The sequence below is a fragment of the Salvia miltiorrhiza genome, chromosome 8 (genome assembly GCF_028751815.1).
Source record: "Salvia miltiorrhiza cultivar Shanhuang (shh) chromosome 8, IMPLAD_Smil_shh, whole genome shotgun sequence".
Taxonomy (NCBI): Eukaryota; Viridiplantae; Streptophyta; class Magnoliopsida; order Lamiales; family Lamiaceae; genus Salvia; species Salvia miltiorrhiza.
The window spans coordinates 28,085,493-28,102,960 of record NC_080394.1 but is presented as its reverse complement, the minus strand read 5'-3'; the positions used below and the strand labels follow the sequence as shown (position 1 = coordinate 28,102,960).

At 31.2% G+C, this 17,468-nt stretch overlaps 1 pseudogene; it reads left to right on the top strand.

Moving 5' to 3' along the window:
• The first annotated feature begins 4,199 nt into the window (after positions 1 to 4,199).
• On the top strand, positions 4,200 to 5,616 carry LOC130998276 (fasciclin-like arabinogalactan protein 15; annotated as a pseudogene).
• The last annotated feature ends 11,852 nt before the right edge of the window (positions 5,617 to 17,468 follow it).

Genomic DNA, 17,468 nt, shown 5'->3' with positions numbered 1-17,468 from the left:
TTATTCATCGTGTCGACGTGATAAAGATACAATTGATTATCGAAATATTATGAATGTGGCAGTTTTTGGTTTGTAGTTATCAATTATCATATCATGTCGGATGAGAGAGATTTGGGTTTAGTCAATATTAATTTTTTTTTATGGAATCGTTACCGACATAAAATAGATTTTGTCTGTTGTCAACTGTAATTCTGTTTTAATGTTTTCTCGCACACTTCTTAGTGATAATTTTAATTTAACGATGTTTTAATAATCATTATATACTTGTGAAAACAATCTTTTACATGCCGTTTTGTAGTTTGTATTTTGTTACATATTTAAGTGTTATTTTAACCTTTAGCTTGACTCTATCTCTAGGTGAATAAACAAACAGATATAGACTGGTATCATAAAACTCTTATTTGGGACTGGAAATCATAGTTGATCCATTAACTCGTAAAAGTTTAAAAAAGTATATGGACAACTAAGACAAGTGTCAAGTGATAAGAGTACATTTTTATTTGATTGTGGTGACAGGACAGCACACCAACTTTGTCTCTGGTGTTTATCCCAAATAGAACTAAATACATTGAGTGATCTGAATTCTTTATTGATGTGGGACTATGATAGGTTTGGTTCTATCCCATAATTGTTATCCCAAATAGAATCTTCACCTTTGGACTAAATATATTTGAGTGATTGATTAATTCACTTTGGAATAATATTCTAGACCCTGAATTATTTATTATTGATGTGGGAATGTTGTAGGTTTGGTTCTATTCCATAATTATTAGTTTACTTTTTCATTCTATTTGCTAAGTACAATACTTTAATTTCAATTTTTAATTGTGTTTCATTTTTAGTTGTGCTAATAATACGTGTACATTCCTTTCAAAACAGAACAAAACAATCCGTGTGCATTATAATTTAAAGTGTTATTATTGAAAAATAGCATGAATTCTGATTCATGATGATTTTTCAATTTGAATTTATAAAAAATATAAATATAGTTTAAATTTATCTCTACTATTTAATTTATAGTTCAAGTAAAAATTTCGATCAATTGAAGGGTAACGTGGCTCGCCAGACGCTAACTTTGTAATTAAAAAATTAAAAAAATAATATTTTCATTAATCTCCACATCAATTTTCAAACGTCATTATTTCACTTAAGAGTTTAGATTTTAATATGATGTAAAATTTGATATTTGGGAGCTGATGTGGAGACAAGATAAAAATTTTGATGTAATTTTTTTATTTTTTAAATTGTCAAGTTAGCTTTCGGCGAGCCACGACACCCTTCAGTTGGCCGTTATTTATTTCGAATTATAAACTGAACAACGTAAATAAGTTCAGGTCATATTTGTAATTTTCATAAATTCTGGGTAAAAAGAGTCACCATATGATAAAAGTTTGGACTATTTTCTAAATAATAACTCTAATTTATGTCACACATTTACATAAGTAATGTATGTTGAAGAAAGAAAAATGAAAAACTTGTATACAATAAAGAATAAATATAAGCAAGTAGCAGAGATTCAAATGAGTCCCGATTTACATGAAATACAGTATACTCCTTCCTTCAAGCTAACATTGTAATAATATTGTACAAGAAGATTCTTCAAGCTAACACATCATTTTAATACAAGAAAATGTACAAGAAGATTCTTCAAGCTAACATTGTAATAATATTGGATTACTACAAGAAACAGATACTCCACAAAATATTTAATGAGAGGACCACAAGCTTCTTAGGGTCACTATTGTTATCGCGATAAATTTTCTTATCAATTATCACAATTATTGTAAAATGTGACAATAATATAAGACCGATTGAAAAACATGTTATTAATGATCCATTAAAAAAAAGATAATTCTCAAATAATTAATCATATTTACCCCAATCAAAAGTGTTTTTTTTAAATTAACGGATCCTCTATATTTAATTGATTCAGTTTAGGTCCCGAAATTAAAGTTTTTTGTTTTTTTTTTACTTGAAAATTAAACGATTTGGCCTAATTGATATTAAAAAAATGTAAATGCTTCTTCTTTAAGGATATAGTTAATATTTAATCTCTATGTAACAACTACTAGGTAGTGGGAATGCATAGTGGCGGAGAAATACATTATATGTTTGGTTTATGACAACTGACTTATATCATATACTCCTTCCGTCCCAAAAAATTGTGACCCAATGAAGATGACAAATTTAAGAAGAAAAAAATTATAATTGTATTTGAGTGGAGATTGAATCCCACACTTTTTTTTAAATAGTGAGAGAGAGTTTATGAAGTCATTTCCAAATAAGAAAATGTCACAATTTTCAAGAACACTGCAATAAGATAATAAGATCACAATTTAGATGTCCAGTTAGTGTCAAGTGTTAGTGTTGTTTCGATATAGTATTAGTGTCATTTACATGTAGTGTTAATGTCATTTCAATATAGTGTTAGTGTTATTTTACACGTAGTGTTAGTGTTATTTGAATAAAGTGTTAGTGCAATTTTCAAAATAGTGTCATTTGTAAAACAAAATAGTGTTAGTATTATTTTGGAAATTGTGTCATTTGTAAAACAAAATAGTGTTAGTGTCATTCCAAGATCGTGCTAGTGTTAGTGTCATTTTGTGTTAGTGTAATTATTATATAACTTATATAAATAATACTCCAATATACAAAACTAACTATGATCAGTCTCACAATAATTTTATTATTTATTTTAATAGTAAAAAAATACTAATAAGGGGTCCTCTAAAAAATATACTTGTAAGAGGACATCCAAACAGTAAAGACCACTTTTATTAATAGAAAGGTTCATGGTTCAAATCTCCACCATTCTCCTTCCCCATCTATTTTTTTTTTACAAAACTCTTGCGTGTTGGTGTACAAATATCATTCTACAAAATTCACTCATTTGAACTCTCTTGTGTGGATTATTCTAGATGAATTTATATAATTTTTTTTATAATTATATTTGGCAATAATATTTTATTATTGTATAAAAATAAAACTGTTCAACGTAATGAATATAAAATAACTATTTTATTCTTATATGCAATTTTATAAAATAACCACCAATTTAATATTATAAGACCCATGATATTGACTATACTAAACATAATAAATATATACTCCATCTGTCCCATAAGAGTGTGGGTTTATTTCTAGTTTTGGACGTCCCATAAAAGTGTGCATTGTCCTTTTTGGACACTACCCCACTGCTAACTCCTCATTTCTTACACTTATTTTTTAATAAAGTCAATTACTCTTTCAACTCTCAATACACTTATCTAACATTTTATTAAAATTCGTGCCACAAAAAATAATGCACACTTTTGTGGGACGGAAAGAGTATTTTCTTAAGATATCATAATAAAAAAGTGAGAAAAATGAAAAGTAAATATGATTGCAATTATATTATATAGTAACTAAACTTATACAATCTCATTGCTAAAATTATAACTTTGGATCGGTGTGTTACACAATCGGAATATCTTATAAAATTTCTTATGTATAATAGAATACCCATTTGATAAGTTCAAATATTATAAGACATATATTACAATATATAGTAAAATTATACAAAATATATTAATTTGTCCATCAATTAATTATAGGAACCAAAGGTATTTTTAAAATATAAATAATATTGTAAATATAAATTATGAGTATTTTATACTTTTATTTTCTTTCAAATGAACTATTTTAATATTGGGTTAATGCCCATTTTATTTGACAATTGAACCCATCAATAAATGATATAAAGTAATTTTTATAAATATTTTTATTTATTTATTGAGAAAGTATTTGATGGATAGCAATCATGATTTATTAATTAATAGTTAAATCTAATATGCACTGAGTAAGTCAATAATAACTTTATGATTCATTAATCAATACTTAAATCTAATATGCATTGAGTTAGTCAATGAAAATTTTGAAGAAAAATTGTTACAACCAATTTTTTTGCTTTAATATATAGATTTAACTAGCAATTTGACCTATAATAAATCCTATACTACATGCCCAACATCAATATAGTTCTTCCTATCTTGACAATTTAAGAGGAGGCTGATTTTAATTCCGAAACCAAAAGATTTATCTACATATATTATTTTAATTTATTTTATTTTGTCTGTGAAGGAGTGGAAATGGAAATATAATATAAGTAAAGCGATATGTGGCCAAATAAATACAGGTACAAGAAAAAATATACTATAAAAATGACACCACCTAATTTCTCTATGTATCCACAATGTTTGCCTTATTATTCATGTTGATATTTATACATCAACAAACTTCGTCGAAAAACGTAGTGTAAATAGAAAAAAATACAGCCAAATGATATTTGTATCCTCTGTGCATACATATTATTTGTATCTCGATACAACTCTTCTATATCAATATTTAAAGAATATAAATTATTTAATATTTCATCCGTCCACGAAATGAGTATTCAGTTGAAGATAGTATGAGTTTTAAGAAATTAATTAAGAGAGTGTTTGACCGAGCTTATAAACTCCTTGAAACAACTTATAATTAGCTCCTAAAGAGCTTATAAGATGTGAAAATAAGCTCTAAGAGCTTATAAGCTTCCCAAAAAATAAGTTCTTCTACCCAACTTATTTTCTCATCTATATAATATATAAAAGAGGAGTTTTTTTCCTCCATGTTTTTCCTCTTTTTTTTTTTTTTTTCTCTCTCTTCTCCCATATTTTTTTTAAAACTATTTTTATCTCTATTTTTTATAGGGTTAAGTATCAGATAGGCCCCTCACATAGAGGCCCTTATCACGTTGGGCTCCCTATAGTCGAAGTTGAGCCAACTAAACCCCTATAGTCCAAAAAATTGAATAATTGGGCCCCTAGCCCTAACGGCTGATAAACGCCGTCCGTACGGAATCATCCACGGCATCGAGCGGTTGCTGATTCCGAAATCAATCCAGCAGGACTTCAACGCACGGTGGAGTCTCCGCGCCACTTCTGCCGTTCTGCCGGAGGGCGCGCCGGAGGTCGACCCGAGAACACACCGCCTGAAGAAGGCCGCGCCGCCACAGCCTGCCGGCGCGGCACCGGTTTTCCCAATCTTCGACGGCATGGCTCCCGGCCCCTCCCTGGCTCCGACGCCCGCCCCCGGCCCCGACGGACCCCACCACCACTTCGACGGCGAGAGCCAGGTCAAGGATTTCATCCAGACCCTCTTGCATTACGGTGGTTACAATTGGCCGATATCCTAGTGAATCTGACCTCACTGGCCACTAAGATGGGGAGGCTAGTTTCCGAGGGCTACGTGCTGACGGTTTTGGCACCCAACGACGAGGCGATGGCGAAGCTGACTACGGACCAGCTGAGTGAGCCGGGGGCGCCAGAGCAGATAATGTATTATCATCTGATTCCGGAATACCAAACGGAGGAGAGCATGTACAATTCGGTGCGGAGATTCGGGAAGGTCAATTACGATACACTGAGATTACCGCACAAGGTGGTGGCGGAGGAGGCCGACGGCTCCGTCAAATTCGGGCAGGGTGAATGATCCGCTTATCTATTCGACCCCGACATTTACACCGATGGCAGGATTTCCGTTCAGGGAGTCGACGGAGTCCAGTTTCCGGCGGAGGAAACCACCGCTCCGCCCAAATAAAAATAAAAATAAAAATTAGACGGACGACGTTTATCAACCGTTAGGGCTAGGGGCCCAATTATTCAATTTTTTGGACTATAGGGGTTTAGTTGGCCCATCTTCGACTATAGGGAGCCCAACGTCATAAGGGCCTCTATGTGAGAGGCCTATCTGATACTTAACCTTTTTTATATAATTTAATTGTTTTCTAAATATCATCAAATTTGATTTATGAAGTAATATTTAATATGAATCTTAAATTTTAAGTTCGTGACAAAATATTTTACTATATGGTATAAAAACCATCAAAAATGAATTTAAAACGAATAAGTTACGTAAACTTTAATTTTTTTTATTTTCTCTCTATTCGTTAAAATTTTACAATTTTTTATTATGTTTGTGTATGAAAAAAAAATTATTGAGTAATTATCATTACACTTTGTACAAAGTTGAAAATTCACATTTTTAAATTCAAGATTTTATTGAGTAATTGATGTGGATTATTTTATTTATTTTTAAAACATATTTTTCAATTATTTATATTTTAATTTTGTTTAATATGTATACTTATTTATTTAAACATGTCGTTTAATTTCAATATTCGTCGTGCATCGCACGAATGGGCGTATTAGTTATCTTATAAGCAACACTCATTTTACAAAAATAACTCAACTATGATTTTTTATTTTCCTCATATATCATTCTAATTTTATTTTTCTTCAATTTTCTCTTTCTAACAAAGATTTTCTATCACTAAGTAAAATTATCTCTCTAGCTTATAAACTCAATTATCCAAACACTTTGACAACTTAATTATAAGCTCTTAAAAAATTACATTTTATAAGCTCGAAGAACTTATATGCTCTTTAAAATAAGCTTAGCCAAACACCCTCTAACTGTTGTGGGTGGAATAAGGGGCCCAATTTTATTGTGAGTAGATTGTGTGGGGTACACTTACCAAAAAAGAAAATGAGTATTCCACCATATTCATTTGATGGCCGGACAAAAAACAATATATTGGTACTAGGGGTGAGCATTCGGATTTCGGATCGGATCGGCAAAAATTCGATCCGATCCAAAATTTCCCTAAAATTCAATACGATCCGAACGATATTATCCGAAATCTGAATTCGAAAAATTTCGGATAAAATCCGATTCGGACCAAAAAATCCGAAATATGTTTTTTTTTGAAATGTTAAAAAAATTTGAAAATCAAAAAAATCCGATAAATGCGAAATAGGTGTCAACCTAACTTATTAGATAATTACAAGCAAATTAAGGTCCTAACAAGCCATTAATTATAATCAACCAAAATGAGAGTCTAGGGTTAGAATTTAGAAATATTTAATTATTTAAAAAGTAATAATTATATATATTTATTTATAATATTATTATATTATAAATATAGTTCGAATTTCGGATTTTTTTGGATTTTTAAAGTGTCCGATCCGAAAATTTGAAATTTACTTAAAATTCAATCCGATTCGAAATTTTGGTCACCCCTAATTGGTACTACTCCGGCCCTCTGTCCCATTACAAATGTCTCATTATTTTTTAGCACAGAGATTAAATGAATGTGTAATTAGTTGATAGAGTGAATTTATGTAAATTGTTTAAATATTATATTAAAAGTAGGTATAGAGAGAAAATATGGTGGGTGACCCTATTAAATTCCTTTAATTATTTATCAAAAAAAGAAATGAGATATTTGTAGTGGAATATTTCATTATGAAAAGTGGGATATGTATAATGAGATGGAGGGAGTATTATTTTTAGAAATAGCAATAATTTTAGAATAGAACTAGCAATAAATTAGGAGTATGACTTATAATCTCATGAAACGTGTCCTAAGTATGTGCTTGCAAATTCACGGACATCCGCCTGAGTAACTAAGGCGTGTTTGGCATTCACCTCCATTTACCTCTCAACATATTCTTTGATGATCATATTTTAAAATCAGAAATTGTTTGGTAAACTAATTGCTCAGTCAAAAAAAAAAAAAATGTTCATTTGATTCGAACTATATGTGCTTTTGCAGTATATATATATATATCCCAATTGCCTATTACACGTATTATGTATGTTTAACATTTTTCTTCAAATACTGGAGTTATTCCTTAACTCAAAAGAAAAGGAGATAAAGATATATGGATTCGTATTTTAGTTGGAGGGAATATAAAGAAGTGTCGAGTTCTTGCCGTATCACATGCATATTTATTTTCTTTCCACTTTATTTGGAAAGTCACGCTAGAAAAATAATCTCATTTTAATATTTGTAGAATCACTTTTTTCACGCGTAAATGGGTTCTCCAAAAACTAGCAAATGATAATGGTTTGGCGGAGAAAAGAAAGGAGAAAGCTAGAAATAAGTATTTGTAGACACCTTATTTTGCCCCCCCCCCCCCCCCCCCCCCCCCCCCCCCCAAAAAAATGTTGTATAGCAAATATTGGGTTTTGTTGCAAATTAATGTCATAACTTTCTGTTTAAATTTTCTAACCTCAAAGATATATTCAAGAAAATATTACTACATGGAGTGTCTGGCCAGGATTTTTTTTGGGGGGGAGCTGAACTGTTACGGGGGTTCGGGGGCGGTAGCCCCGTTTTTTTTTTTTTTTGGCATTCAATACATTTTAGACATTTTTTACTAAAATACAAATATAATAATAATAATAACAACATTTTCATAGATAATATAGTTCAAAACATTTACTAAAATTTTTTTTGGGGGCATTCAATACATTTTAGACATTTTTTTACTAAACTACAAATATAATAATAATAATAATAACAACAACATTTTCATAGATAATATAGTTCAAAACATTTACTAAAATTTTTTTTGGGGCATTCAATACATTTTAGACATTTTTTTACTAAAATAAAAATATAATAATAATAATAATAACAACAACATTTTCATAGATAATATAGTTCAAAACATTTACCATAATTTTTTTTGGGGGCATTCAATACATTTTAGACATTTTTTACTAAAATACAAATATAATAATAATAATAATAATAACAACATTTTCATAGATAATATAGTTCAACATTTACTAAAAAAATTTTTGGGGGCACTCAATACATTTTAGACATTTTTTTACTAAAATACAAATATAATACTAGTAATAATAACAACATTTTTAGACATATTATTAAAAAAAAAAAATTCAAAATTTGGGGGGCGGGGGGGGGGGGGGGGGGGGGGGGGGGGGCTACGCCCCTGACTACATGCATGATCTATTATGTACAACGAAAATATTTTCATACTTATAACCTGAGATTACATTTTTCACTATATAATGTCATGCATATATAGTTTATTTTTTCAGATTCTTACTTTTAATTTCGCACACAATAAATTGTTTTAAAGTTTCTACGAGATTTATAAATTCAAACAATTTTTAAATTAAAGTAGAATATTTTCTTAGAGTGTGTTATCTTTGGTTGATAAATTTATCATGAAAAAATGTGGGATAACAAAAATTTCTTCCTTTAAATGTCTATTTTATTTCCCATCGTTTTATATAAAAGAGAATTTCACCACTTCTCATTCTTATTTTCACTTCAAGAAGCGATATAATATCATCCCTCCATTTTTGATGCGATACTATTATCCTTTCTTAAAGTGAAAAGAGGATGAAAAATGATAAAACTCTCTTTTATAGAAAATGGATGAAAAAAGAATTAAAGAAATTTATTTTGTTATTTCTTCGATTCTCATGATAAATTTATCAACAAAAAAAAAATCTTTAAAATAAACTCTATCATAACTAGTATGTGAACATCCATGCACTTCATGAAATTGATGATGAGTAAATTAATATAAAATTTCAATAATATATTCCTCACTTATATATAGCTGAATTAGTGGAATCTCAAATTCCCTCAATCATAAATTCATAATCTTAATTTAAGGTCCAATTTCCATCATGAGATTAGGCGTATCTTATCTCTAAACCGTAACATCAAATACTTGGAAGTAAAGTAATAATGATATAATAAAGAAATATATATTAATGATGCGAACATTATTGAAAATTAATAATTATCTATTCAACACTATTTAAATAAATTATATTCTTTCCGACCCATAAATTAGTCCCTTATTTTATTTTGGGATGTCCCAAAACGATAATCTACTTTTTTTTTAATTGTTATAAGTATTTGACCATGCATGCATGCATGCATGCGTCTGGGGACTATTATGCACATATGAAGAAGTTCAGGGATATATACTTGATACTCATTAAAGTTCATAACAGATTTGAGCATCATTTTTCTCTGGATTGCAGCTCGGATCTGAGACACCTTTAATCTACGGTTATGATTTAGTTTTGTAGTAGGATCCATGTACTTTATATTTGTGTATCTTCTCATTAGATTAGCTTGCTAAATACTTGTCTTTCGAGTGAAAAAGATAGATGCGTGAGAGAGTTTTGGAGAGGAATTCTTGCTGAGATTTGAGAGTTATCTCCATTGCCTGAGTTGGCTATTGTGATATTGTGTTTTTCTTCTCTGATTGTTCATCAATAAAATACTGGAGAGTTGACCTGCCTATGGACGTAATTCTTCAGATCGAACCACGTTACATTTGTGTGTTGTTTCTTGTTCAAAGTTTCGATTCTTTGTTATTGTGTTTCTCACAATCTGTGGAACGCAATTTGATTTACATTAATTAATATTACTAAAGTAACATTATTTAATATCTTACATAAACGTGAAATGATGTGTAAAAATAATAAATAAGGGTATAAAAAATAAAAATATAAAATTAGTAATCTTTTAGAGAATATGTATTTTCTTAATATGTGTGCAAAGTGAAAGGGACTAAATTGGTGGGATGGAGTAAGTAGTTAAATATTATTCAACTGAACTAATAACTGAGATATGCAGAATGTGGTGGTTAAACTATTCGCTTTATATAAATCTTAAGTTTAAGTTTTTAGTTTAACCAAGTTTCAGTTTGATGCTGATTTAAGTACGCTGAAAATATGATATTTAGTTGATGTTGAATGGTGTTATGCTGATGGACAATATGCAATGTTAATACCAGTTTAAGTAAGACTGAATGTAAATGTAGAATGTAAAGCACACAAAAATTTAACATGGCTCAGAGAAACATTCCTACTTCCAAGAACCTGAGTTACAAGTGAATCCACTAACTTAGGATTCTTTGTTTTAGCGTTGCATGTCAGTTGATCAGTTAGTTTCCTCAAACTGAGCCATAGGCTACGCGATTGTGACTGTTAGTACAATTTTCTCGGTTGCTTCCGAATACAACTTACAGTTTTCAGACTACTACCCAATAGCTTACTTGTTGATTTTCTTCTAATTACTAATACCTATATGTTACAACATGTTAGTGTTTGAAATGAGGTTTTTCAACTTATGAACACACTGTTACAATGAAGAACAATAATATTTTCAGTGTGTTCTAATATAGGTTAAATGTTAGGTCCCGGAAGGTCAGGATAGGTGTATGGGGAGAGGATACACCTATAGACTATTTTTCAAAACAAACACAACCTTTTGACTGTTGAAAGAGTCCAGGAAAACTTTGGTTGCAAAGGTTGAAGATTGATACTGAATCTCTCTTCAGTAAAGAGATATCAGTTAAGCGCAAGACTTTAACTGATATGCGTGAAGTTTCAGTCTTGTTGTAAAACACATGAGTGTTATGAATCTTACTGACTATCCGAAAATTGATCAGTTAGACTAATAACACTGGCAGCAGAAAACTATTCTTTTTGAAATAGCCTTTGTGATTAACACGTTGTCAAGATTTTGGTTTCACTTTGCAATTAATCAGTTTCAGTTAACTTAGAGTTTGTGCGCAGATAAGAAAGTAAATACTGAAAGCGATAAACGACAAAGGGATTTTTATGTGGTTTGAAATCTAATTCCTACATCCACGGTCAGTTGATCACACTGACAAACACTCTGTGCTTGTGCTTACGGGTGCACAACAAACCGAATAACTGAAAATCAAATTTTCAGTACCAACACACTGGGTTGGATTTCTCAAACACTCTTAGCTCGCTAAGACACACCAATGTCTTCTCTGCGACTGCTAAGATCTCTTGGAGTCAGAACACTAGTTTGAACTCCTCTCAGCTCAAACTTTCTTTTCGGTCAGTTGAAAATAGGTTCAAAAACTGCCAACAAGATCACAGAGAACAGGCTCTCTGTAATCAGTAACTTAAGCTTTGGATAAACAATATTTGCCTAAGGTTCTAAGAGAATATATGTAATTAGAAGTAGACTGATTTTAGCTTTAGGATTCTCTTCTTCGATTCAAACTTTGGAAGGCTTTGATTGACTGAGTGGCGATTTCGGCAGCGTTTCAGCTTGTGTATTTGAATCGGTAAAGATTGAAGTGTTCCTCAAGATCTATTTATAGTAGAGGTCTTGAATAGATCCATTAGCGGAGATGGTCTTCAAGAATTCATCCGTTGGACAGAAATTCGAACTTGGCTGAGCCTTCAATCTTCGAGGTTCCTTGTTTGGTGAGAAACGGCTACTCAGGTACAGGAGATAAGACGTCTCTGAAAAGGTAATCACCAAAAAGGAATGCTCTGCAGAGAAAGGCCGATCCTTAAAATCTCTGCATTTAATGCGGCTGTACTTGGAGTGCGTGGCTTCCTTTTAACTTCTGGAGTATCAGTCCGAGAAAGAAGTTTATCTGATACTTAACTTTAGTATCAGTCCGCTGAATCCACGTGACCTGCATTAATGAATCAGTCATAACTGATTCTTCAGTTGAGAAACATGTTTAGTCAAATATCAGTATTTGACTCTGCCTTTAATCGCGAACAACAGTCGAGTTCTTCAGTCTTCAGTCTTTAGTCCTTCGTTCTTCATTCTTCATTCCTCCGGTCTTCAGTCTTCAGTCTTCAGAACACTAGCTAAACTAGAAGGTGAACTCCAACACTTGAGTTCGAAAGGTTATAGTCTATTACAAGGTAAACCTAAGCATTTTGGTATCATCAAAACAAGGGCTAGGATATTTCATTAAGTTCCCAACATTAAGTATTACAGAGAGAATAAACTAGATATTAAGGGAATGCTTGTCGGTAATATTTGAAAGATCAGATCTTAAAATCTCAGAAGATAACTCTTAAACACTCGTAGGATTCTCTTCTTCGGAAATACGTTTAGTTCTTGTGGAATAAGAATTAGAGCTTAAATGCTTTTGAATTCAAATGCGCAATGTTTCTGGTAATCTCTTTGTTGGATGCATCAGAATAGAGATGGAATAGTCCTGTTGCAGAGAACTTCTCTGAATCATTAGTTGTTTAACTTTGATTTCTGACATAATGTGAATTTCTCGTACTTATATCGTCTTTTCTCCAGATTCAACGAGTTCTCCATTAAATGTTATATCTTTAACATTAAATGTTTGTCATTTATTTAATGAAGCTCATAGGTTAACTTCACTTAATTTTGTTGACTTAGAGCCGCCGTGGCATTAATTGAATCAGCTAGGGAAGAATTAGTGTCCACGATCTTCAATCTTAATTTATCAGGTGATTTCTATTCAGTTGGTGAAACATAGATTCAGTAAGTTTTTTTTTTTAGGGAAATAAATTCAGTAAGTTTTTCTATACTTCTAGAGTTGGAACTTCTTACACAATCAGCAGAACACATCAGACTAAAATCTTGTAAACATATAAAATACGCTCTCATAATTATTCATCAGTGAAAGGTTTTAATATCAAATTAATATATATATATAAAATCTTTTTATTGTAACTTATTTTGACTTTATTTATCTTGTTATATTCTAATATGTCTTCCAAACTAGCCCTAAAATTATATTACTCCATTTGATAGATTAAAAGGGGGAGCCACGTTCCACGTACAACCATTTCCAAATTCCAACAACAGGTGTGCAATATCTTATTGGATACACGCCATTAGGCCTTGGCCAATGGTAATGAGATAGCCAAAAAGTGGAGAAATTTTCATTTATATCGACGTATACAATTATAAGATGATTTTTTTTTCATAGAAAATCAATTATTGAAGGCAAATGATCAGCCATGCTGACGTCAAAAATATTACTTTCTTCGTCCCACCTTCAAAGTCAAACTTTACTTTTCACACATATTAATAAAAATATCATAAATAATGCTTGAAAAATCTAAATTATATGTAATTATTCAATATTACTCTTATTTATTCTATGTTTGATTATATTTAAATAAAGTTATTTTAATAAAAAGAAAAATATTAATATGTTAATTTAATTTTTTAAAAAAATTATATATTGAGACATCAAAAAAGAATAAGAGACTCTAGAGATTAGTCGTGGATAATTGCATTTTCTGCAAAAAGCGGATAATATCAAAAAATTAAATTCAAGAAAGGTACCATTATCCTTAACTTTGGCAAAAGTTATGGGAAAGCAATGAGGCGGCCCCACCTAAAATAGAAATTGAATGATGACAAAGGCTTTGCGTTGAGCACAACAAGTGAGCTAGATTAGGGCCATGTGCACTATATAGTAGTACTTCAAAATGTACTTTGTCTTAACTCTTAACATTAGAAAAGAAGAAGAAAAAAAAAGTGACTTTCTTTAATTTTTCGTTGGGTTGATTCCATTTCATACCGTGATAAAAATAGAATATATTTTTCATTGGGTTGATTGCACTTTATACTGTGGTAAAAATAGAATATTGTTTCAATTTTATTTTTTTTCAATTATATCTCAAAGCAAGTTTCAAGTATAAAAAACATAAACGGAAAAGTATCCATATCTAATTTCTAGGATTAATTAGAGTTAGGGTGGTTTTTTGAATGAAGCTCTTAAATTCTTCATGTGGCTATTGCAGCCAAAATATTCGGGGCATGCTAATTAGGGGTCTCATTCGATTTAGATTCGAATTTTACTAAAATCAAATCAAATTTAATTTATATTTGATTTTCTAAGAAACCCCCCCCCCCCCAAAAAAAAAAACGAGTCAAACTGAATTAACAGAATAAACCAAACAAAAGAATTAAAATTTTTAGAATAAAAATCGAATCAAACCAAAATAGTCCAAAAAAACCGTAAAAACTGAAAAACTGAAGAAAGAAAATGAAAAATAATACTCCCTCCGTCCTGCTATTGATGGCACGTATTCCATTTCGGGCTGTCCCACTGATAATGACTTGTTTCTATTTTAGGAAATAATAAGGGATAGTTAATCTTAATTAAAGTAATAATTAAAAGTCTAATAAAAACTACTTTAATTAAAAACAAAGCACTCTCACCTGAGCTTTAGCTATCTCTCTCCCTGTTTCAAAAAACTCTCTCTCTCTCTCTCTCTCTCTCTCCCTCTCATGCTACACCCTCGCCGCCTCTCCTCCTTCACGGCGACGGCGCGACGGCGCGACGACTCCACTTCCGCTGGATCTCACCGTCTCCTCCACCTCCACCTTCACAGTCGTCTCGCCTCTCTCTCGCTCCAGTCGCCTCCACCATCACCTCCTCCACCGTAGCGCCACCTCCTGTACTGCGCCACCTCCACCTTCACGTCGCCTTTCCCCCAAGCTTCCCTCCCCAGAAGACCTAACATTTTGAAGCATAACCACAAGACCTAACATTTTGGGTATAGCAAAAAATGGAAAAATCATTTCATTGAAATTTGGCCATAGAAAACCATCATGACACCAAAATTTGAATTTAATAATGAACTATGAAAAAAAGGACCATAGCAGAAATCAGAAAAAACAAGTGAATGGAGGATTTAAAAAATTTGAACAAATTATTAGGTTTTATTACGAGTTTGTGATAAAAATTACTACTAAAACAATTTTTTAAAACAAATCTTAGGCAATTATGAGGTATTACTATTATACTCCCTCCGTCCACGAAAGAACTTTCTATCTTTCTTTTTTGGGACGTCCACAAAAGAACTTCCTACCTATTTTTGGACTATACCCCACCACTTATAATCCTCTTACTTTTCACTTTTCACAACTCTCAATACTCCCTCTGTCCGCCAAAAGTATACCACTTTTACTATATTGGGCGTCCGCAAAGAGTATACCACTTTCCTTTTATGGAAATGGTCCCACCACCCACTTTAATCTTTTATCCTTACAAACACTCTTTATTTACAATAAAACCCACCCCAAATTCAATCTCAACCACACATCCCATAAAGTGGTGGGACCCTTTCTCCACTACATCAAAATCATCACCAATTTTATTAAATCCCGTGCCCAGCCAAAGTGGTACACTTTTGGCGGACGGAGGGAGTATTAATTATAACACCTTTTCACCACTCCCAATACACTCAACTACCTTTTATCAATTCTCAATACACTCAACAATATTTTTTCTTAAAACCCGTGCCACTCCCTCCTAGAAAGTTCTTTCATGGACGGAGGGAGTATAAATTATGACGAAAATTGGTATTAGAATAATGTTTTAAAACAAATATTAATGTTATTCGACAGGAATATGCAAACTTTTAACATGATTGTGCAAACTTTTCTTTAATCGATATGTCACAAGCTACGTACTCCCTCAGTCCCACAAATCTTAACACGTTTGGTTTCAGCACGGGAATTAAGGAATTGTAGATTAGTGTTTTAAGTGTGTAGTTAATAAAGTATAAAAAAGATAAAGTAGAAGAGAGAAGACAATAAAAGTGATAAAGTAAAAGAGAGAAGGTAATAATTATTATTTTATTTAAAAATATGTCAAGATTCATGGGATCGATAGTCCAAAAAAAAATACGTGTCAAGGTTCGTGGAATGGAGAGAGTATATATTAACAAAAGATGATCTATCACAAAAACTTTGGAATATATAATGAATTAATGAGAGTATGAAATGTACAGCTAGTAAATTAAACAACTAAATATAGATTCTACGAAGTGAAAGTATAGTAATGGCAAATAAATAAATAAACAAAAACAAACCTATGTTGTGCACATCAAAGTTAAGGCGCATTGTCTCACACGTGTAAGAATCCCACCAGCACCGCTCACTACCAAACGCCAAGTCGCCAACGGCCAACCGTCCCACTTATATATATTTCTCTGTAAGCATAATACAATCAACAAAAAAAAAAAATTGTTTCTGTTATCTAAAATCAAAATGTATTTTTCATATGGTCACAAGACCTAACTGAACTACTCGTGGTGGATACTAAGCTGCTTGTAAATCAAAGACATTCAAATACCGACTTTAGTATTTAGTATTCCCTGCTCCCTACGTCCCACGAATTTTGACACGTATTTTTTTTTGAGCCATCTCACGAATCTTGATATATTTCTAAATAAAGTAATAATTATTACTTTCTCTCTCCTACTTTATCACTTTTATTATTTTCTCTCTCGTACTTTATCACTTTTATACTTAAAACACTAATATACAATTCATTAATTTTCGTGTCGAAACCAAACGTGTCAAGATTCATGGGATAGAGGGAGTATTTCCTTGGTCGCAATCTAATCAATCACAGTATCTAAATACAAATATTAAAAGACAAACAAAAGAAAAGGATAAACTTTTTTAAATATATATTTATCAAAAAAATAAAAAAGAAAATAAAAATATTCTTGTAGTAAAAAACAGATATGATTATTTATGAGTCTCAATAACATTTTATGTAAATAATAGGTTAAATGAATGTGTTTATGTATTAATTTTATATTTCAAAAAATTGTCTATTGAAGTAGAACGTTCAAATAAGAAAATGTGACCTATTGAATTGGAACGTTTAAATAAGAAAATTGCCTATTAAATTGAGACGGATGAAATAAATTTTATTAAGACAACCAAAAATCAATATTATTATAAACACATCGTTTGATAAAATTTAATATTTAGATATAGTACTCCGAATTGTAAACGCATCGTTTGATAAAAT